The sequence below is a fragment of the Crassostrea angulata genome, chromosome 2 (assembly GCF_025612915.1).
Source record: "Crassostrea angulata isolate pt1a10 chromosome 2, ASM2561291v2, whole genome shotgun sequence".
Classification (NCBI taxonomy): Eukaryota; Metazoa; Mollusca; class Bivalvia; order Ostreida; family Ostreidae; genus Magallana; species Magallana angulata.
Genome location: NC_069112.1, coordinates 43391279 through 43416212, shown reverse-complemented (window position 1 = coordinate 43416212; position 24934 = coordinate 43391279). Strand labels below are relative to the sequence as shown.

Below are 24934 nucleotides of genomic sequence, written 5' to 3'. Positions count from 1 at the left end.
TATTATACTATAAAATGGTACTTGAGCAAGCGTGCGCTCGATGTTTCCCAGTCGAAAAACCATCGGAAAACACCCATATTTTGCTACAAAACATCAATTTATCAAAATAATGCAATATTCATGACGTCATTTCTACATTATGACGTCACTGTGGTGATAACCTTTTACACCTTTATTTCCAATATGATTTCACCTTATTTTAAAGTTCTTTCTGAAACTTTGATTTTGGGGGGCAAAAATTGCATAAAATATCACTTAGTTCTTTGACGATTTATAGCCGATAAGGGTTTTCAAGTTTTCCGATTTTTTTTTTTTGCTTGTCAAGATGTTTTGGATGAGTCTGCCCCTCCACGCCCTCACCCCCTCACGGTACCAACGATGAAGGGAATTATAGCTTGTTAGTAGGTCAGTCCAACCCTAGTTAACTCCTTGCCTTTCTCCTTAAAAATGCTTGTCAAAATTATCGCTTATAGACTTCACTTCAATCTAATTTGAGCTTGACAAAACGATCTCTCTGTCCCCCTCTCTCTTTCTCTCTCCCCTCTACTCCTCCTCTTTGTTTATCTCTATCTCCCTCTCTTTCCTCTACTCTCTCTCTTATACTCTCTCTCTCCCCTCTACTCCTCTTTGTTTATCTCTATCTCCCTCTCTCTCCTCTACTCTCTCTCTCTCTTATACTCTCGCTCTCTCTCTATCTCTCTCTCTCTCTCTCTCTCTGTAATATCGACCATGACATTGGATTATGGGTAGACTATATTACATATATTTGTATTATTGTCGTTCAGGTCGTATATCTTCTACGTTTTCTAAACTTGTAATTGAAATCTTGGTGTCTAAGCTTTATCATAACCTCTAGTTTAATAGGTTGGTTTTTGTTTTATTGAGTTTCGTTTCATAGCTAAAATCACACTCAATTTTAATTATTTACATTCAAGAAATCTTTCCTCGTTTACCTTTGTTAAACAGTTGGGACAAATTTACTATGGGTTAAAATGTATCGGAGAAGAATACATACATTGAGTTAAAATACATCGGGAATAATACATACAGGGCAAGCAAAATCATTTAGATAAGCAAAGCACACAGTGTTATCGCTTACTAAATTGTTTATACTGTACGGGGTTAACTCATCAAATGTAATTTAATCACTATATAACCACTATATAAGAGTTATTAAGACATTTGTTTGTACATAAGAACATGTTCAAATGATCTTTATTTAAAACAGTTGAATGTCGCTAGGATATAAGTTTCAGATCAACGATTTCATTGGACAATGTTGATATCGAATCTCAATTTTCGTATTTTGTTTTCTGAATTTCGAATCTCAAATAGGACTTCTGGACTTTCGTAGCTATTAAGTCACGTTTCTATAACATTTAGCTAACATTCCGTTGACTGAATGTCACAGTCCCATCCTGTGTTCGTACGAAACTTGTTGCATGTCGGGTGCAAGCTGAGCAATGATCGTATCAATTGTCCAAGAACTCGCCATGCAACTTACACAATGTCGAACTACTTGCCTACACGCCGGCGAGAAGAGCCGACATACGTGTACTTAAAATAATTGCGGACGTGCAAATCAAATCGTAAACATAAGTTCCGCATGTCTTCGACATTTGTTAGAAACTAAAACTCCCACATATATAGTCTCATCCTTTTTGTGATTTACATGTTTTTTTTATGCTAAGGATCGGTAATCCTAATAACTATATATATATATATATATATATATATATATATATATATATATATTCGTGATTCTTTAAAATTTGTGCAAGATAGTGTGCAACACGGGCGGACGAGTTACAACAAAAGTCACACTGTTTGTTAGAGGTAAAACACCATATTAAAAAAGAAAAAGGATATTAAAAAAATATGTTGTAACTTTTTCCCATAGATCATAGAATCATGTATTTATTTTTAGTTACATTAATTTTGAGGTTTTTTTACCCCCGCTCCGGAAGAATGGGGGTTTACTGTTTTACCCTTATCTGTCTGTCTGTCCGTCCGTAACAAAAAATTCTGTCGCATTTATCTCAGCAACTATTTATCGCAGATGCTTGAAATTTTTACACAGTGTTTGTTAAGGCATGCCATATCGTGGGATATATTTTTGTACCAATCGGACGTCAACTGACGACTTTGCAAATTGTCGTCAAATATTTCTCAGCAACTTTTTATCGCAGATGCTTGAAATGTTTATTCAATATTTGTATAGGCATTCCATATCGTGGGATATATTTCTGTACCAACTTCATGTAAAATGACGAATTTGTTTATTTTTAGCAAACATTTTCAAACAAATTTTTGTCAAAGAATTCTCAGCAACTGTATTTCAGATGCTTGAAATTTTTACAGTATTTGTATAGGCATGCCATATCGTGGGATATATTTTTGTACCAATCAGACGTCAACTTCCTGTTAAATGACGACTTTGTTTATTTTTAGCAAACATTTTCTAACAAATTTTTGTCAAAAATTCTCAGCAACTGTTTATCGCAGATGCTTTAAAATTTTACACAGTATTTGTATAGGCTTGCTTTATCGTGGAATGTATTCTTGTACCAATTGGACGTCAACTTCCTGTTTAATGAGTACTTTCAAATTGTTTATTTTTGGCCAAAATTTTCAAACACATTTCCGTCAAAGATTTCTCAGCAACTATTTATCGCAGATGCTTGAAATCTTAACACACTATTTGTTTTGGCATGCCATATTGTGGGATATATTTTTTGTATCAATCGGACGTCAACTTCCTGTTAAATGAGTACTTCGTTTATTTAAGCAAAAATTTTCAAACAAATTTTCCTCAAAGATTTCTTAGCAGCTATTTATCGAAGATGCTTGAAATTTTAACACGCTATTTGTTTAGACATGCCATATTGTGGGATATATTTCTGTGCCAATCAGATGCCAGCTTTTTGTTAAATGTCGCCTTTGCCTATTTTGCATATTCACATCAGAGCGGGGGTATCACTAGTGAGCATTGGCTCACAGATCTCTTGGTTTAAACTGTATTTTAGTGTGATTTATTGCTTCTATCACTCTTTATAGTACATTGATTAAACAATCTGTAATAGACATGTATTTAAAAACACAAGAATAATTTGTTCTTAATAAATTACATGTGTATACAGCACATTTTGAATGATGAAGATAAATCATATTTGTGTATAATATAAAATATGACTTCGATTGAGTATGGTTGTAGCTAAATAAAAGGACAAGTGATTATGATTAATTATGAATGTAATTTTATAATACGGATTAGATCAATACAATATTTGGATTAGGGGTATAAAACTGACTTGGCCGAATGTGTGAATTCATTACAAGGATGTTCGTTGTAACTGTGTTTTACTATAATCAATATCCTGTCATGCCTTTAGTTTTTTTGAATGCCTTTTCCACTTTAAGTAGGTGATGATGGAGGCGTTATCCAGTATGACACACATACCGTTAATGCCGATGAAAGAGTGGAAATGACGTGCGTCTCAACAGGTAAGCCTATTATTAAAAGACTTTATGCACCAGTATTCTTTATGAGGTAAAATGAAAATAAATTGCAAGGTACAATGTACGACTTTGATTGAACTCTTTGAACAGGGTTTCCGCTGCCAACTGTCACATGGTCCCGGGAGGATGCTCCTCTTCCTCAGAGAGCCATTGTTGACGAGGAGTTCCTGATAATTCGGTCCATCCGTCTAGAAGATGCAGGAACTTATGTCTGTACGGCGGAGAACACGGGCGGACGAGTTACAAAAAGAGTCACACTGTTTGTTAGAGGTAAAACACCATATTAAAAAAGAAAAATGATATTTAAAAAAAATATGTTGTAACTTTTTCCCATAGATCATAGAATCATGTATTTATTTTTAGTTACATTAATTTTGAGGTTTTTTTACCCCCGCTCCGGAGGAAAAGGGGTTTACGGTTTTACCCTTATCTGTCTGTCCGTCCGTAACAAAAAATTCTGTCGCATTTATCTCAGCAACTGTTCATCGCAGATGCTTGAAATTTTTACACAGTGTTTGTATAGGCATGCCATATCGTGGGATATATTTTTGTACCAATCGGACGTCAACTTCATGTTAAATGACGACTTTGCTTATTTTTTAACCAAGATTTTCAAACAAATTTTCCTCAAAGATTTCTCAGCAACTATTTATCGCAGATGCTTGAAATTTTTACACAGTATTTGTATAGGCATGCCATATCGTAGGATATATTTTTGTACCAATCGGACGTCAACTTCCTGTTAAATGACGACTTTGCTTCTTTTTAGCAAATATGTTCAAACAAAGTTTTGTCAAAGATTTCTCAGGAACTATTTATCGCAGATGCTTGAAATCTTAACACCCTATTTGTTTTGGCATGTCATATTGTGGGATATATTTTTGTATCAATCGGACGTCAACTTCCTGTTAAATGACGACTTTGTTTATTTTAGCCAACATTTTCAAACAAATTTTCCTCAAAGATTTCTCAGCAGCTATTATCGCAGATTCTTTAAATTTTAACACACTATTTGTTTAGGCATGCCATATTGTGGGATATATTTATGTGCCAATCGGATGCCAGCTTTTTGTTAAATGTCGACTTTGCTTATTTTGCATATTCACATCAGAGCGGGGGTATCACTAGGGAGCATTGGCTCACAGATATCTTTTTTATACATGTTATCCATGCAAAGGAGAAATAACTCTTTTTCTGACTTTTCTTTCAGTTGTATGTCTAAATGCCATAGCTTTCTTATCCCAACGATTAGTTTTAAATGATTGTTGTAGTTTTAGTTTTCTGATAAAGTTGACAATAAAATGAAACAAGATAAACAAATATCTGCCGACAAAAATTTCACTTTTAACAAAAAAAATAATGTTTTCTGATGCTAAAATATGCTTTATGTTTATCTGGCATCTCAAAAAGTGTTATGACATGTACATTTTTTCTAACAATTGATAAAATTTAAGTCTATTAAGTTTCATCAGATAAATTTAGGAGTGTGGAGTTTCCTTAAGTAGGGTATCCATTTACATGTTAGAGACCACATCAAGTTCCCGAGGACAGCAATTGTTTGTACAAATCGTTTTACACATGTATTATCTATTTACCAGGCACGTAGCATCGTTATTTTTTAAAGTGTGTGGGGGGGGGGCGTACTCATCCAATTTTTTATATGTAAATTTCAAAACAAGTAATAGCCTTCCAAAAAGCTTGCCTGACTAAAAAAAACTATTCAAAGGAAACATCCATGTATCAGTTAGGCTATCTTATTAGAAATGAATTTTAATTTTCGCTGATGTTCATAAATTTATATACGGAACGTGCAGTTTAAGATGAAATATCCGTACGCCAGTCTTTTCTTCGATCTAGAACATGTACATATATATTACTTGAAATTCATTTATTTTTTTAATTCAAGTTTTTTTTTAGGAATGTAGACATCCCTGATAGCATGACTTTGTTGGGCCAACGTTGGGTGTAGGCTGTAAGGTTGGCGTGTGCTTAACAACGTTGGGCCAACATTGGGCCACTGTACACTTAACACGTATAACTTGATTGTCAATGTTAGGTGGTAACACAACGTTGGGCCAACATTGGGCCAATGAACAGTTGAAACATCTAACTTGAGAGTCGATGTTAGTTGGGAACACAGCGTTGGGCCAATTTACATTGAAGATTTAATACATTTTAACTATATGGCTATATTGGCCCCACCCTGGAGCCTGAACCCCTTACAAAGAGGTCGAAAATATTACATTTTTGGTAGCGGGCCTCATGGACATCATAACCAGGCATTTAGTTTTGAACAAATATATGTAGGAAAAGAGAAAAAGATTTTCTAAGATTTAATACATTTTTACTATATGGCCATATTGGCCCCAGCCTAGAGCCCAACGGGGTCATGAATTTAACAATTTTGGCAGAGGGCCTCATGGACATCATAATCATGCATTCAGTTTTTAACTAATGTAAATGGGAATAGAGAAGAATATTTTCTAAGATTTAATACTGTGGCAGGTCAGTGCCGTTTAGGTTTTTATCAGTACTTTGCGTTGTGTTTATTTTTGTTTTGAGGCTGAATTTGACCTCTACATTAAGAATTAAACTTTACTAAATTATAGATAAGGTACGAAAACGACTTTACTCTCACTATAGATAATGACACAAGTCAGTAGCAAGTATTTAAAATCCCCCAACCCTAAAACCGAACTTTAACAGGGACCTCAAATAGACAGACGAGACGGGCCGGGACTCAGAAGAAAAGTAGCTAGCGAAACCAGCTGTCTCCCTCCCTCTCTCTGTCTGGAGAAAAGTAGCTAGCGAAACCAGCCGTCTCCCGCGTCAAATTAAGACTTACATGGGTTTTTATATGGGACAGAACGATAGACAACTGTCATTAACGTTATTGGCTATCGTATAAAGTGGGCGTTACCAACGTAATAGAATAAATCACATCGGGGTCGAAATACTAATAATAATATATTTAAACGAAATCCCGATCTACCACATTCCTCCCCCCTTAAAGACAAATGTCATGCATTTGACTTAATTAAGTGGTGCATTTGAATGAAATTCCCTCAAAAACATACATTATACAAAATATAAGCAAAACATATATGTCACATTGCTAAGTTCACTTCACAGCACCAGTCTCCATGGTCCTCAGCAATCTGGACACACATTCCGGAATATAATACTATAGGTATAACACAACATTTACACACATCCGGTAAAACATCGGATATTATGAATTAAGGCGAGTTCAATGTATCAGGTTCCAGTCCAATTCCAAATCCCACATTGGTCAACGTGGTGTCTGGATAAACTGCAATAAAACTGGTGAATACGTGGTCTGAAAAATCACGAAAAATTATTAATAAACATGTCATAAATATCATATCGGAACCCATATATCAAATCATCACACTATCACACAGCACGTGGAACTTTACAGTACATTAAATTATTATGTATACACGGGTTATTAACAGGCATACTATCCCATTTTTGTCAACAAGATCGACAGAGGACAGTTACTGTTAGACTAGCCTACTAGTTTTACACGTGTTTAATAACCTATCAAGTTTTACAAAAAATCTAATTTTGTTTATAAGCCACAAAAATAAACAAATCAACGAAAACGTAAATGCTACACCGCTCTAACTTTCACTGACATTGTTATACCAAAACACATTTAGCCAATTCCCTTCGGATGCTCGGGTCTGCAATAAGGGTACAATACTGGGTCGACGGGCTTGTACATAGAAGTAGAACATGTACCAACGAACGACAACTGTAAGGGGATTTCACCGCTAAGAGAAGAAATAACTTGACCAGGAGGAACAGTTCTTCCATCGAGCTTCCATTCCAGGATGGAATTCGCCATGTTCTCGTTCTCTTTCTTTTCTGGTAAATCTGTAAAAGTCTGAGAGTTTGGTATAAAACATTTGTTTCGGGGTTCAAAATTGACATTACCACATTATAACTTAAATTGGAAACTGTTTAGATCAGTCTGTAACTCAGTGTCAGAACACTCGGATTCATTACACGTACAACTGGACTTAAAGTCAACAGGCACATCGTGTGTTATAGTAACTTCACCAAACATGCATTTTCTTCGGAACATTGAACTTTACCCGGCGTTTTACCAGTTTCTGTTTGGTTCTGCGACTCTACCTCGAATAGTCGACTGTGTTTGGTAAGGTTTGAACGGCCTGAAACTAATGACCCGACCATGGCATTAGTCCCTGAAGGTTATCCGAGAGTAAGAGTTGTTTCTAACGAGCTTGAACTTTCAGAACAATGACCAACCAGATGGCACGATTTACTGGTAATATTATGTGAAAATATTTGGCAATCAGACATGTTTGAATTCTGTAAAGACTCAACTTCATCAACATAATGTTCACAAAACGCTCTCTGAATTTCTTCCCTAATAAATGCTTTTAAATTATTAAAATTGCTGTCGCTTGTGTGGACTGAAACAGGCATTTGGTTTGCGACAAAATTACTTACGAAACTCTAATATTCTATTGCTAAACCTATCGCTTTCTCAATTGTGGTAGGATGTTTAAACTGAACTGGCTTTTGCAAATCCATATCCCCTACAGCAAAGACAAACTGGTCAACAATATGAAGTTCTAAGTATTGATAGGGAATATGTAGATATGATTTTAAGGCTAACCTTTTCAAAGCATAACCAACATCTTCAACTGTTTCCCCATGTTGTCTACGCGCTGTTTTAAACTCAACTTGGTAAGCTTTCACGTTTTCTATTGCACTGAAATAACTCTTGAAAATATTTTTTCAAATCATCATAATTTTCAGATTTCGTCAAAGGAATTTCGGACAAATTATGTCTTGCAGACCCCCGTAAACTCATAATAAGCTGACTTGCACATTCTCTCTTACTCCACCCATTCCACTTTGCAGCCTGTTCAAACTGAGTGAAAAATTCATGGATATCAAAACTAACATCAAATGTTTGCGACTTAATTTCTTTCCTATGCTTTGAACGACGCGACATTTCCAAACATTTGTCAGATTGTACGTGCGTTCGATTCTCTCTAGCCGTCTGACTAACATTTTCAAAAGCAAAACCATTTTTAAAAAACTTCGTTTTAAGCTCTTTCTCTGAAACATCACACCTTGTTGATAACTCGTCTATCTGTCAATTAATAGTACTTACTCTAACTTCCTTGCACCTATCCAAACTGTCACAACGGACACCATTTTTTGTTCGGAATATGTGCTGAGGGATAATTTCTCCCACGCGAAAATTCTCTATCATCTCTAAACATAACTGCATGATGAAAAAATGCAGCGTAAAAAATCAAGTACAAAAATAATCTCCTAAATATTTCAACTCACGAACAACATGAATTCTCAAACCCACAAATCCATTACAAAGAAAAGCGACAGCTAAAGTAAAAAAAAACACAATACAATAGAAAATGACAACAAAAGAATTCAGCCAAGTCCGAATCACTGAATAGGGCTCTCAAAGTGAGTAGCACGGGCAACTGGCAGTACAAACCCTATCCTGGTCACGGTTCACCAAATAATGTAGCAGGTCAGTGCCGTATAGGATTTTATCAGTACTTCGCGTTGTGTTTATTTTTGTTTTGAGACTGAATTTGACCTCTACATTAAGAATTAAACTTTACTAAATTATAGATAAGGTATGAAAACGACTTTACTCTCACTGTAGATAAACCAGATATAATAAACCAAACTCAAAGTAAATGAAAACCAAGATTAACAACCCTTTATAAATTTATTATAACAAAATAAGAACACAAGTCACTAGCAAGTACTTAAAATCCCCCAACCCTAAAACCTAACTTTAACAGGGACCTCAAATAGGCAGACGAGACGGGCCGGGACTCAGGAGAAAAGTAGCTCGTAAAACCAGCTATCTCCTTCCCTCTCTCTGTCTGGAGAAAAGTAGCTAGCGAAACCAGCCGTCTCCCGCGTCAAATAAAGACTTACATGGGTTTTTATATGGGACAAAATAATCGACAACTGTCATTAACGTTATTGGCTATCGTATAAAGTGGGCGTTACCAACGTAATAGAATAAATCACATCGGGGTCGAAATACTAATAATAATAAATTTAAACGAAATCCCTTTCTACCACAATACATTCACTATATGGCCATATTGACCCCATCCTAGAGCCTGAATCCATGACCAAGGGGTCATGAATTTCACATTTTTGGTAGAGGGCCTCATGAACATTACAACCAGGCATTTAGTTTTTAACAAATATATATGGGAGTACAGAAGAAGATTTACTAAGATGTAATACATTTTAACTATATGGCCATATTGGCCCAACCCTAGAGCCTGATCCATGACTGAGGGGCAATGAATTTCACAGTTTTGGTAGAGGGCCTCATGGACATCATAACCAGGCATTTAGTTTTAAACAAATATGTATAGGCGTAGAGAAGATGTTTTTCTAAGATTAAATACATTTTTACTATATGGCCATATTGGCCCCACCGTAGAGCCTGAACCCCTTATAAAGGGGTCAAAAATATTACTTTTTTGGAAGAGAGCCTCATGGACATCAAAACCAGGCATTTAGTTTTTAACAAATATATATGGGAGTAGAGAAGAAATTTTTTTAAGATTTAATACATTTAAACTATATGGCCATATTGGTATTGCAAGATGAATAAACAAATATAATGCCTTTAAATCAAACAAACTGATGCTGCATAAAACAAACAGGCACAAAACAAAAAAAAAAGCAAAATTAGGTTATGAGAAATTTGAAATTATACAGTTATTTTTATGTTACATGTATTTAAGATAGTAAAATATTGATAGAGATAATATACGCATGTATTTTATGCCGGTCAAGTTTTGATATAATGGAGATCTATGTGTAAAAACATCATTCTGAAAATTTTACAGCGATGGAATAAGTTGTTTTCGAGATATTTGGGGAAAACCCGATTCCACACCTGAACGAGTTTTGAATCAAGCCAATTTGGCGCGAGATGAACTGTGACGTCACGGGGTCTACGCCGATGTATGAGAAACAGGAATATCGTATGAAAACTGTTCGTTCTCTTGCATTGTTTTATTGATATATGAACATTTTTTGTCCCCCGCCGCAACGCGGAGCGGGGACATAGAAATGCCGAGCGTCCGTCCGTGCGTCCGTCTGTCACACTTTTTTGTAAGCGCTCTCATGCCTACAAATTTTGACGGATTTTCATTAAATTTATACCAAATGTTTATACCACTAATACCTTGGACAACTTCGAAAATCAGCATTGGTCGATACTTTTTGTTGGAGTTATTGGGCTTTGATCACAATAATGACTCCGTTTTATCCAAAAATTGACCTTGTAAGCGCTCTCATGCTTACAAATTTTGACGGATTTTCATTAAATTGATACCAAATGTTTATATCACTAATACCTTGGTCAAGTTCGAAAATCAGCATTGATCGATAGACTCGATACTAGTATACTGCTTGTTCGGCGGGGGACCCAGGAATTCTATTCTTGTTCATGTTGTTTTATTTCTTTATCGACCCTGGATGACTAAATATACTATTGTTTGAGTTTAAACCCGTATTTTTTCGAACAAAAATGCCGCATTCGGAAAATTATTTGCTTCATGAATTAAGTCAAATGTGTTACACATTTTACATATAAATGCACACCATATGTAGCAAAATGACAATTAGTCAAAGCACTATTGTTATAACAAACATATTTTGTTTTATATTGTTATTCTATCGAATGTTTTTTTCCTTGACATTAACCGATTAATAATATTGATTATACATATTTCGTAAAAGGCAACGCGGGGTCTATTCCTCGTGTAAGGCATAACATTACTAATGATGTCGCCCGATTATTCAATAAAATTGATATCCGACCAATAACAATCAAAATAGTATGCATTCTTTAACAAGAAAACACGGGATAATAAACGGATCAAAGCGAAAGTTCAAGATGGCTGCATAATTTAGTCTGTCTCGTATTCTTTTATAAATACGATAATGGAATTTCATTTTGCAGTTATTTTTACATCGTTTTTTTTTAAAATGTTCAAGTTTATTCAGATTGCATAATGATTCGTTGTCAGTATAACAATTTGAGCCATTAAGAAATTAAAAAGACCAACGTAATTACTTCCGAAATAATTACCTGATCACATGAAAAAGGTTTAAATTGCTGAATTGTAAATTTGGTAATTATGTAAGTGATTAGATAAGTAACAATAAAGGCATATACTTCGAACACTAGTTTTACTATTTGAAAGTCTCATGCACGATTCTTAAATCACTGATTGACGGACTATACACATGCATTAGCTTAGTAGCTGCTTACGAGTGCTTGATTTTACACAGTCTAATTTAGTTTTCTGTTTTATTTTTAACAATTGAGTAGCTAATTATACACACAACCATTTACCAGTCTAGAGGTGTGAAATCCTTTCTTTGTTCACCAGACTCGTGTACCATGTGTATACATACCCCAAATTCACGTGTCTCTCAGCAGTGGCTTCGTTAATTTACCTGTTTACCTGTGTCATTGTCTCGGATCACTCGTGTGTGAAATGATATTGTGTAATTAAAAAATAAATAAAGAATAATGAACATAAATCTGCCCCTGCAAGCGTTTTAAGATATCTTACTTATCTGTAAAAAGGCTACGTGAATAGCAAATTTTAAAATCCTTTAAAAAGAAATCTGACTGTAATACAATTATAGCGGATACAAATTGCTAAATCTACAATACTTAACATAACTAGAGCAGAGCTCGTGGCAAAGCCCCGAGTAGGTCTTCCGTTGTTGCTGCGAGTTGAAAATATATGTTATATGGTGTCAAACGATTATAATGACTATACTTTCAGTTCTGCTTTTGTTATAAAAACGTGTTGTGATTGAAAGCCTGTATATAAAACGTGTTTTGAAAAAAGAAAGGAAGAAAATATTTTAGGAAAACTAATTGTCGAGCAGAGTTTATGTAATCGTTTCAAACATTCTTTAAAAAATGAGATGTTTAATGGCGAGTTAAATTTTCAAAGGGTAGCAAGCATTGTTATAAACAGTATGTACTGGTGATTCATGTCAGGAAGTGTATTTCTTTTTTAAACTAAACCCGCCTACAAAACATGTAAACTTTTCTCAAAGATAACTTCTATATTAAAATATTTCTAAATTTTTTGAAGACTATGTGCAAGTTTAGAATTGCGTGCTGACAAAATTTACAGACCCTAAAACGTACTACTACACCAAAAAAGCGTGCGGCCTACGTGCGAGAAACGTTTCGTGTAAACCTTTTAGAGTTTCATGTAAACCGTTTAGCGTTTCGGGCAAAGCGTGCAAGAACCGTGTGAAATGTTCATCAGATTTCATTCGGAACTCTCTGACAAGTTAATTGTTTCAAAATGGCGCCCGTGTTTTACATTACTTTAACAAAATTGAATGAATTGTTAACAAACAAAAGAAAGGTATATGTATTAAAAGACGACTAGTTACAGAGTAAATGTATATTTAACGTTTTCATGCGATGTTTCAGTACTGAAACAATATTAAAATTCGCTATACATAAAAAATATTAAATAAAGTTAGTGCAAACATGATTTCTATTGGAACAAACCTAAATCAACTTTAACTTGCACGATCATGTTTTGATAGGCATGTATTTTTATTATTTATTTACATCGATAACTCCTACTGATAACTCTTACTGAGACCATTCGGCTGTGTACAAACAGCACACATAACCTCGGACATCGGGTGAGACCTGCACCTGGCTGAACCTGTCAATCAAACTCTGTGTATTTGTTTTTATTGGATGGTCAGGCGTCTCTCTTTTGTAAAAAGCCAATGGAAAATTAATGACTTCAAGGTAATCGGAATCAGTATTTGATGAAGCACACAATTTAAATGATAGAAAATTTATTAATTATTTGAACAAAATTAAATGTAAACATAGATAGGAAATAAAGAAAAATAATTATTATGGGAACCTATACGCATGGTACTCAATTCAAAAAGATTATATTATGATTTTATTATTTTATGTAGTAAAATCACCCTTCCAACTGTTACTCAATTACATAACAATTGATGACCTGGGGCTATAAATGTTCTGAGCTGTGTGCGCTGAAGCGACACAAGATTCTCGGTCGCATGCGGCAATTGAATTAACACAGACTGGCCGAATAAACAAAGGGATGGGAAAGTGAAACAAAATGTTACACATAAGAAGAATCCACCAAAAATGATTTTCAACAGATCTTGTTATCTTTTCCCCAATTAAAAAAAAATCCAGCGCGAGCACCTGTCAGCGGGGCGGGAGGAAAGGGGGGGGGGGGGGGGGGCAGCAATGAGTTCGCTTCCACAATGAAACTACAGAAGTGATTAATATGTGACCGATAGAATCTAATCTAAAGTTGTTTAAACTCATGTGAATTTTTTTAAAATAATAATCGAATGCCTCAATTCAGGGCATTCCTTTATCGTGCTAGCCCCTACCGCAAACATGGAACTTTGATTATAATTTGATTTCAAGTTTAAACTACCTTGTACGCTATCGTATAAATCAATGCTTAATCAACTGTACAAGTAAAATCAATTTATATTTTCGTCTTAAACCAATATAATAGTTGAAAACATAATAAAATATAGTTGTGTCCGTGCAAAATATGAAACATAAACGCGTCATAAGGTATATGTAGAAGAATGCGAACCAACGGCGGATCACTTATCCACTCGCGCCGGATCTCCTCAGCCATGTGCGAGGGATGATCATCATTTAAAGGTTTAATATTTGAAGGGGGTGTTGATTTAAAACATTAATTGTACAGTTTTTAAAGTACTTTAATTACCTGAACAAACGAACCATTAGTTTATGTCTAACGATTTTTCCGATTTGGAGTAATATCGTTCATTAATATTCATTTACACTAGTAGGACAAACTTTTATACAGTTCTTGTATATACGGCTATATTAACTTAAACACGTTCATATGCATGTAAGTGTAAGTCGCGGTGTGTGAATCTTGTGTATTAAATAACCGCTTACCGCTAGGTAATGCAGCCGTGGCTGATCTCCTCGGCCGTGGACGAAGAATAGATTACGTAAAGGTACAACGCACAGAAACGCACAGCTCAGAACCAAGGAAGATTTGAAAAGTTTGCAGTATAATGACCTTACTCTATCAAATAGAAGTTATATATTTTAAACTTAAACCCCACAATTGATCTATGTCTATTATTGCTTTAGAGAATGACATTGCTTTTATTAATTAAATGAACTATTTCTTACTTGACATCAACTTGTTTAATCCACAAAAGATTTTGTGTAATCAAAACTAAAACAATTCTTGAGTTCGCGGCTAAATAAACTCATATATGAGAGACGCAACTCTCGTGTATTAGATAACCGCTGACCGCTAGGTAGTCCAGCCGCGAGCATGGTAACCGATTTTCTCGGCCGCGGGCAAGGGAGAGCTTACGCACACACACATGCAGCTCTGATTCAAGGTAGATTTTAAATGCATGGAGTTAATAACTAAAATGTAATGCACAGAGTTTTTTAATTCCAAATTTTGTGGTTTACTAGAAAAGAAAAAGAATGTTTTGTTTTCCAATTGCCGTTTTTAATGATTGTGCACTATAAGAACTTAACAACAATGACTTTAACTCCTAAAGGAAAAGCTAATACTCCAACAACAAAAAAAATTCTTATGAATTAATGCCTCCAGTATAAACCAGCATACTTTCTGCGGCAACTTTATGCCAGTTGTACGCACAAAGACTTTCGTTAACTTGTCAAATGAAAACAGGTACATGTCAACATGTAAAGCTTTTTACACTCATACTACACAAATCACTTACAAAATAACATTGTTACGACATTTATGAGATCCCAACAAGCAACTTTTCCAGCGACAGCCATATCAAAATCCTAACCGTTTTTGAGTTATTAAGCAAAAACTTTTAGAGGCTATTGGCCCTTAATTTAAGGGGCCAGCCCTTTTTTATTGGTGTTAAATGAAAGCCCTTGATATTCTGCACAACTTTTATTCTACATGTCTTTACAAAATATTTTTCGTTAAAAAGATATAAAGGAAAATTTGTCTAAATTTTTGCACTTTTTGGAATCCTGTTTTTTGACCCCTACCTTTTCCTAAATAAAAAACGTAATCTAAAAACAAAAACTAATGTGCACCACTACAATGTCTCTGCTATTCAAATTCGTTGGATTCCCATTCCCTGCTATCATAGTCTCGGAGCCTTTGTCTGGAAACCAAAGGCCCTAAAACAATTTAAAAGGGGAATAACTCGTTACCGGAAAGGGAATTCTAACTTTTATGAATTGATGAAGATAGTGTTTTGTAAAGTCCATTAGCCCTGAAAATTTGAGCAAAAACCGTTCAGAAATGAGCACGATATGAAGCCTCAAAGTTCGCGTCTAGGAAGAAAAAAAAAAAAAAAGAAAAATAAGAATAATCTTAACCAGCACAATAATAGAATTTCCAACGGAAGACCTTAACTAAATACCTCAAAACATCAGACCTAAATTAATCATTTTTAAAGCGCTAAGCATAGCTGAGCGCTTTTTTGTCGCCATATTTCTAAACCTACTGCCACTTCGGTTTTCGCGTTTCCTATATACCGCCACCTACTGGCGGATGCTGGAGATGACGTACTCTTGAAATATCATAACTTTGCAGTAGGGAGAACTTATTTAAATTGAAGTTATCCTGCGTGCAGATGCATGTGTTCTACAAGTATTAAATTAACAATACGTTTCATTTAAATGTCATTATAATGTATCAGATACGGGTGCTCCAAAAGCCATATCATGATGATTTTTTCGAGAAAAAAATGGATTTTATATGCATTAAGTTGTGTTTAAGTGTTTATTAATAATTAGAATAATTCTACAACATCAATATATTTTTAGTGTTCTAAATGTAATACGTTACAGTTATGAACACCATGTTTTATATAGAAATGCAGAATTTTTTTCACAAAATTTTTTGATTAACACCTTTTCCACGATAATTTGTGCTGATTTTTATTAACCTTATTTTATGCTTCGTTTTCTGTATGAACTATTTCAGGAATATTTTTATACACCCCCCCCCCCCTCCGAAGGAGAAGGGGTATACTGCTTTACCCTTGTGTGTGTGTCTGTCTGTCTGTCTGTCCGTCCGTAACGAACCTTTCTGTCGCATTTATCTCAGCAACTATTCGTCGCAGATGCTTGAAATTTTAACACAGTGTTTGTAAAGGCATGCCATATCGTGGGATACATTTTTGTACCAATCGGACGCCAACTTCCTGTTAAATGACGACTTTGCTTATTTTTTAACCAAAATTTTCAAACAAATTTTCGTCAAAGAATTCTCAGCAACTATTTGTCGCAGATGCTTGAAATTTTTACACAGTATTTGTATAGGCATGCCATATCGTGGGATATATTTTTGTACCAATTGGACGTCAACTTCCTGTTAAATGACGTCTTTGTTTATTTTTTAGCAAAAATTTTCAAACAAATTTTCGTCAAAGAATTCTCAGCAACTGTTTATCGCAGATGCTTGAAATTTTTACACAGTATTTGTATCGGCATGCCATATCGTGGGATATATTTTTGTACCAATCGGACGTCAACTTCCTGTTTAATGACGACTTTGTTTATTTTTAGCAAAAATTTTCAAACAAATTTCCGTCAAATATTTCTCAGCAGCTATTTATCGCAGATGCTTGAAATTTTTACACAGTGTTTGTTAAGGCATGCCATATCGTGGGATATATTTTTGTACCAATCGGACGTCAACTTCCTGTGAAATAATGATTTTGTTTATTTTAAGCCAAATTTTTCAAACAAATTTTCGTCAAAGAATTCTCAGCAGCTATTCATCGCAGATGCTTGAAATTTTTACACAGATTTTGTTAAGGCATGCCATATCGTGGGATATATTTTTGTACCAATCGGACGTCAACTTCCTGTTAAATGACGACTTTGTTTATTTTTAGCAAAAATTTTCAAACAAATTTCCGTCAAATATTTCTCAGCAACTGTTTATCGCAGATGCTTCAAATTTTAACACACTATTTGTTTAGGCATGCCATATTGTGGGATATATTTCTGTACCGATCGGATGCCAGCTTTCTGTTAAATGTCGACTTTGCTTATTTTGCATATTCACATCAGTGCGGGGGTATCACTAGTGAGCATTGGCTCACAGATATCTTGTTTTATCAATTTGCATTGATATGTAATATTTTAATTTTCAAACACTAATGATTTGATTATTATTCATAAAAAAAATATAACTGTCGAGTAACTTGAAATACTACTGTAAATATATGTAATATCTTTATAAAGTGATACCAGCTTACCTCGTTTAATTTGCAAATATGGCTTTATCAATGATCAAATTTATGTGCAGTATGGACAAATTACGCAGTAATAAAAAAAACTTAGTAACAGAAAAAAATGAAAGTGATTTGTAAGATTCAACATTGCTATGAATTAAATATACATGTAACTAATAGATATTTAAATAAATTCGCGTATTATTTGATAACTGTTCCCATTATATTAGCATATATGAAATGAAACCTTGCCGATTTAATATTGCTTGATAACGTCGAAAAAAAAAACTTCATTTTTTCTAAAAAAGTACCCTTTTACATGGCTACGAGTTTTCTTCAATACGACCTCTGATACGCGATGAAAACAGATATTCCATCCAATGGCAACTTCTCGGGCCTTTCCGGCAGACCTTGTATATATTGCAGGTGGCACTACAGTATTCAAGATTACTATATATCCCTACCATAAATGCGCATCTTTAGATACAAGTTATAAATTCAAAATAAACTTCTGCAAAAATCCTTTTGATATTTTTTAAATCAAAGCTTCTAAAATTTAGTAGCAAAACACAGGTACATCTAGCAAGGTGCGTGAGTTTGTTACGTCGAAGTTACACATGTGCTGGAAAAAACACAATTCCACAAGCCAAGAACCTATCACCCCTCTTCCCATAAAAACAACACACATCACAAAAATGACCTACCTCGCATAATTACAAAACGTGAATAGTCTGACATCTTACACATACCGGTATTTTTTTCATCTCATAAAAAGGTAGCAGTCGGAAACGGCCCAATTCGAGGAAGAATTCGAATGGTTTGGCCTCAGCTAAGTTTTGACGTGAACCTACGGTGAAATACTGTTGTGACATCTGCATAATCGTCTTTGATTCAGGGTCAGTTGCGCAAGTACAAAGTCATATTAAAAAATGCTTGCATCCTGTCGGCGTCATATCTTGTATATGGAAATGAGTAAAAGCTAAAATTTGACATAAAAATTGCTGGTGACCTGTAAATATGCCCTGTCTTGTCTGACTCACTATAGGAAAAAGAAGCATCAATTATTCTCTAATAGAGAAATACATGAGTTATGATTTTTTTTCTTAGCGGGGGTAACATTTGTGAGCTTGCTAACGGTACATTTCAGATGGTCCAGTGGGAGCACTGCCCCCGCCCATTTCTCGCAACAAAATTTCCCTTAGGTTAATGTTTAGAAAGTTGATTTTTGGGGCACCCCCACCGCCAAACACACACTTTTATTAGGTCACCTGAGTCACTCAGGTGACCTATTGCAATTGGTCTTCGTCCGTCGTCGTGCGTTAACAATTTTACATTTTTAACTTCTTCTTGAAAACCACAAGGCCATTCGTTACCATTTTTAGTGTGAAGCTTGTCTATGGCCATGAGGCCCTCTACCAAAATTGTGAAATTTATGGCCCCTGGGTCAGGGGTTCTGGCTCTAGGGTGGGGCAATATGGCTATATAGTAAAAATATATTAAATCTTAGAAAATCTTCTTATCTACTACTATATATATTTTTTTAAACTAAATGCATGATTATGATGTCCATGGAGCCTTCTACCTAAATTGTGAAATTCATGACCCCTTGGTCAGGGGTTCAGGCTCAAAGGTGGGGCCAATATGACCAACTAGTAAAAATGTATTAAATCTTAAAAAATCTTCTCTACTATCATATATATTTGTTAAAAACTAAATGCATGATAATGATGTCCATGAAGCCCTCTACCTAAATTGTGAAATTCATGACCCTTTGGTCAGGGGTTCAGGCTCTAGGGTGGGGCCAATATGGCCATGTAGTAAAAATGTATTAAATCTTCTTCTCTACTCCCATATATATTTGTTAAAAACTAAATGCATAGTTATGACGTCCATGAGGCCTTCTACCTTAATTGTGAAATTCATGACCACTTGGTCAGGGGTTTAGGCTCTGTAAGCCAATAAGACAAATCAAACGTCTTTTCTAATAGTTTATTTGGTATAGGTCCAGATCGTATGGAGGATCGTATAGTGGTTCTCTCGCAAGAGTGCCGTCAAGTCTATTTTATATGATAACATACATAACACACATTTACGTACAAAATAAACAAATTAATATTCAAGTAAACAAATTCCATAATTGTTTGTACTATAAAGTTCTATATTATATCATGATAAAATCCTGGAAACTCACAAAATAATTTATAATATGATATAAATTTCCGCTGTCTTTAGTTTAACCTCACAGTCTTATTTAAAAATTAATATAATGTTAACATAAATTTTAGTAATGTTCTATTATTGTTCCTTTATCGGCTCCTATAAATAGATGTACATCCTGGTTTTGTTTACACTGTCCTTAACCGATTAACAGTTTGTTTACTACTTCGGAAATGTCTCGGAAAAGTCTAGCACTTTCACATCCTGATCAGATTCCAGGTCAATGTACTTAATAGTAAGTACATTGTAAAAGGTCAATATATTATATCGTAAATATATTATAAACAAGAGGCCCATGGGCCACATCGCTCACCTGAGGAACAATAGGTATGATAAAATCAGCTTAATGGAGTCATAATACAAACTATCTGGACAATGTACAATAATACATGTAGATCCTGTATAAATAAAATCCATTTTCCCCTGGATATTCTTATGTTTATAATCATTAGTCCCTTTTCTAACAAGATGATTTTATAGTCTTATCATATGTTGAGTATTGCAGTTCTCAAAATGATCCTTAACAATAGTTTATATATTAGATATAAACGTACATCAAACTATGAACCTTCTCGGGAGGCCAAAGAATTGTCCTGGGGCCAAAGTCTTAACAATTATAAAGAAACATCTGGCTGATTAGTTTCTGAGAAGATTTTTAAAGATTTACCCTATATATTCCTTTGTTAAATTTTGACCCCCCCCCCCCCATTGTGGCCCCACCCTACCCCTGGGGATCATGATTTTCGCAACCATGAATCTACACTACCTGAGGATGCTTTCACACACGTTTCAGCTTTCCTGGCTGATTAGTTTCTGAGAAGGAGATTTTTAAAGATTTACTCTGTTTATTCCTATCTAAAACATCGACCTCCCATTGTGGCCCAAACCTACCCCCAGGGTTATGATTTTCACAAATTTGAATCTACACTACCTGAGGATGCTTCCACACAAGTTTCAGCTTTCCTGGCTAATTAGTTTCTGAGAAGAAGATTTTTAAAGATTTACTCTATTTAATCATATGTTAAACTTCGACCCCCCATTGTGGCCCCATTCTACCCCCAGGGGTTATTATTTTCACAACTTTGAATCAACACTACCTGAGGATGCTTCCAAAGAAGTTTCAGCATTGCCAGCTGATTAGTTTCTGAGAAGAAGATTTTTAAAGATTTACTCTATATATTCCTATGTTTAACTTCGATCCCCTATTGTGGCCCCACCCTTCCCCCGGGGGTCATGATTTTCACAACTATGAATCTACACTACCTGAGGATGCTTTCACACAAGTTTCAGCTTTCCTGGCTGATTAGTTTCTGAGAAGAAGATTTTTAAAGATTTACTCTATATATTCCTATGTTAAACTTCGATCCCCCATTGTGGCCTCACCGTACCCCGGGGGTCATGATTTTCACAACTTTGAATCTACACTACCTGAGGATCCTTCCACACAAGTGTCAGCTTTCCTGGCCGATTAGTTTCTGAGAAGAAGATTTTTAAAGATTTATTCTATATATTCCTATGTAAAACTTCGATCCTTCATTGTGGCCCAACCCTACCTCCGGGGATCATGATTTTCACAAATTTGTATCTACATTACCTGATGATGCTTTCACACAAGTTTCAGCTTTCCTGGCTGATTAGTTTCTGAGGAGAAGATTTTTAAAGATTTACTCTATATATTCATTTGTTAAACTTCGACCCCCCATTGTGGCCCCACCCTCAGGTGAGCTAAAAAGGTTAAGTTTACAATACAATAAGTTGTTAAAGTTGGTTTCTGGAAGAACAGACTTTGAAAATTTTCTTAATAAATATTGACAAATATTTTACTTTTTTAAGCTTTAGTTTTTAAGATCTGTGTACAAACATAGAATTGTGAGCAAATCGCTGTATCTTGCTTATAATTCGAAGCTTAACACTCAAATATGGTTAGTAAATAGAAATTGTAAACAATTAAACACAAGAAACATGCACTACATGTATAACAAATAAAGAACACAATTTATTTTTTCGAAATGAATCATATATATATATATATACATGTATATACCTACATATTTCCGTCAGCGATATCAAACTCTATTTAAACTGAATAAACTCGAAAAAATGCCGAGCATCTCAACAAAACCTATTGCATTAATCTACATGTACCATTACGCAAAAGATAATGCCGAATTACCGATAGAATGAATTGTATTTCAGTACCCGTCCCCTACATCCGATTTTGCTTAATTTGCGCAGGTAAACAGTTAACTGTTTGATTTACCGAAGTCTCTGTTTGATTTGATACGTAAAAATCACGAAATACAGACGATAGTTTCCAGGTTACAAAGCATAATGAGAACGAAACGAAAATCAGAACAAACTAACACCAACGTCATGTGTGAAAACTGTCAACGCATTGAAATATTTAGCCTCAATTTACTTCACAAAATCGGCACCAATATATTTTGTATGTTTCAAAATTTCCCTTCATACGCGAACTGTTGCACAACAAGCAAATTCATCATAGTCAGATCGACCCTTTTTCGTATAATGTCATGGCTGCTTTAAACAAAGAACCTCGTTTTAGAAGTATGGAATCATTTTACCGGATGCCGAACCCGAAGCTATTAAACTGATTGAAACACGCATTTCCTTTATTATTATTTTCGTAATAACTCAGATTTGAAACAAAATTTCCACTTAATTTTTGCAATTTATATTTTCCTTCCCATAAGGATAATTTATGCTAAACTATGTTGAATTTGCCTCGGTAGTTCTTGAGAAGAAGATTTTTAAAAATGCACCCCCCTTTTTCTACAGTTTCAAGGTTTTCTCCGCTTTGAATACAGATCAAACTTTTATTTCTGCAATTTATATTCGCCCTCCCATAAGGATGATTTGTGCCAAATTTGGTTGAAATTGGATAAGCGGTTTTAGAGAAGAAGTTCAAAATGTAAAAAGTTTACAGACGGACAGACGGACAGACGGACGGACAGACGGACGACGGACAAAATGTGATTAGAATAGCTCACTTGAGCTTTCAGCTCAGGTGAGCTAAAAAATAATCAATATGTTTATTATTATTAAATTAAAATAATTGTCTCAAACCCTATAGGTTTACATTCGTCCCCATGTAATAAGAAATTTCGAAAAGAAATTTCTGAATGAAAATAAGACAATAATTATTATATTATTATAGTTTACACTAATAGGAAGCAAATTATATTAATCCTTCCTACATAGGAAATCACTAAAACACGGTTCACTGAAATACTCGCATTATGTTCATAACGGTCATCGGTTGTGACTAGCGTTTCTGTGTTTTCCTCTTCTTAGTAGTCAATTTTCAGTGTACTTACTGATGAGAAGGAATAAAATTCACTTTTGGATTACACCATTATAATAATACATTTAAATACGGATATACACTGTTTCACTTTCTTCATTTCCTATGGATGTATCGTAGGAAATATTGTCTTATTCCATCATGTAGCTGTTGTTTACGTGCCAGATATTCACGTGAGATTTGTATATATTTGTAAATTGTTCACATTGAAAGTTATTTCTTCAATTCCTGTAATGGATACAATCCCGGAGATTTTGTCGATGACGGAGTGTATTTGTCGTCACTCCAAGCGGTAGTATCGCCCTTCATAGAAGAAGCCATCAATGGATCCTGTATTCTTTAATTCCGATCCGACCTACAATGTTGTCCTAAATTGTTTATAAAGTCCTTTTTCTCTTGGATATACTGTTGTACCAGTTTAACTTGTCCCAGTGTAGACACATCTCTCCAGTCCTTGGCGTAAAGTTCTGTATCCTCGTCTATGGAAGCCGACTCAGAAGGTGGTTTAGACACAGAATTCTCTCTACCCGTAAACTTAACTGACCACTTATTTTTAGTTGTTTTGCATCGTTTACTTACGGTTTTTCGAAATTTGATAATAATAAAAATCAAACAGAAAAGAGCCAAACATATTGCTAAATAGAATCAAGGCGATTGTAACCATTCTTCATGAGGCATAGACTTAATTTTCTCAAGTGAAATTTCATTTATCAAATATTGAATAGGAATTTCCTTAATAGGTTTTAATTTCTCAGGTAATGATACCTTTTGAACTTTTGGAAAATGTTCATTAAAAGAGTTCCACAAATCAATTCTTTTAAAATAAAAGTTGTTTTTTTACAAATTTATCAAACGAAGGTGGGAGATCAAACCTACTTTCCTTATTATAAATTGGAGGCAATACCAAAGAACCATGGAACTCAGTGCATCCCTGTCTTAACGTTAAAATATCAACTGGAGATTTAATGCTATATTGTTTAACTTTTGTATTACACTTGGTGACAAACGATATTACTTTTGATGAGATAATTAACCATTTTCCATCACTTAAATAAGTTATTCTTGGATCATTTTGATTAGGTTCAATGAGAATGTTACAGTGTTTGTTAATATCTTCATATCTTGTTTTTTTCCCTAAAAATAATTGTATGATACATTCTTTATTAGCGGTAATAGGATAAAATGGACTATTTAATGGGCAGAAATCACCTTCTTGTTTGATACATTGTTCCAATACATTATTATTTAAAATAGCAAAAGTTGTGCGAATATCATCTACTGCAATTGCGTTACATCTCGTCTCATATTTGGCCAATAAATTAGTTTGATTATTATTTTTATTTGGTATCGGAAGAGTATGCATTTTATATAATTCAAACGTTTTTCCCCTATCTAATAACGGAATTGACAATCAAATGACAAGACGATCGTATTCCAACAAGATTGTACAAGGTAAAACTTTATAAAAAGACCACAACAAAATGTGTTCTTCAATTAAAAAAAACATACTTATAC

At 34.6% G+C, this 24934-nt stretch overlaps 1 long non-coding RNA gene and 1 pseudogene across 1 annotated transcript in view; one reads left to right on the top strand and one right to left on the bottom strand.

Moving 5' to 3' along the window:
* The window catches only part of LOC128174371 (multiple epidermal growth factor-like domains protein 10), a 346250-nt pseudogene that overhangs the window by 258911 nt on the left and 62405 nt on the right, over positions 1 to 24934 (bottom strand).
* LOC128172522 (uncharacterized) overlaps positions 3424 to 24934 on the top strand; it is a 42465-nt gene continuing 20954 nt past the window's right edge. The window contains exons 1-2 of the long non-coding RNA XR_008242290.1: positions 3424 to 3504; positions 3610 to 3789. This is a non-coding gene — a long non-coding RNA (uncharacterized LOC128172522). The remainder of the gene's footprint in view (positions 3505 to 3609; positions 3790 to 24934) is intronic.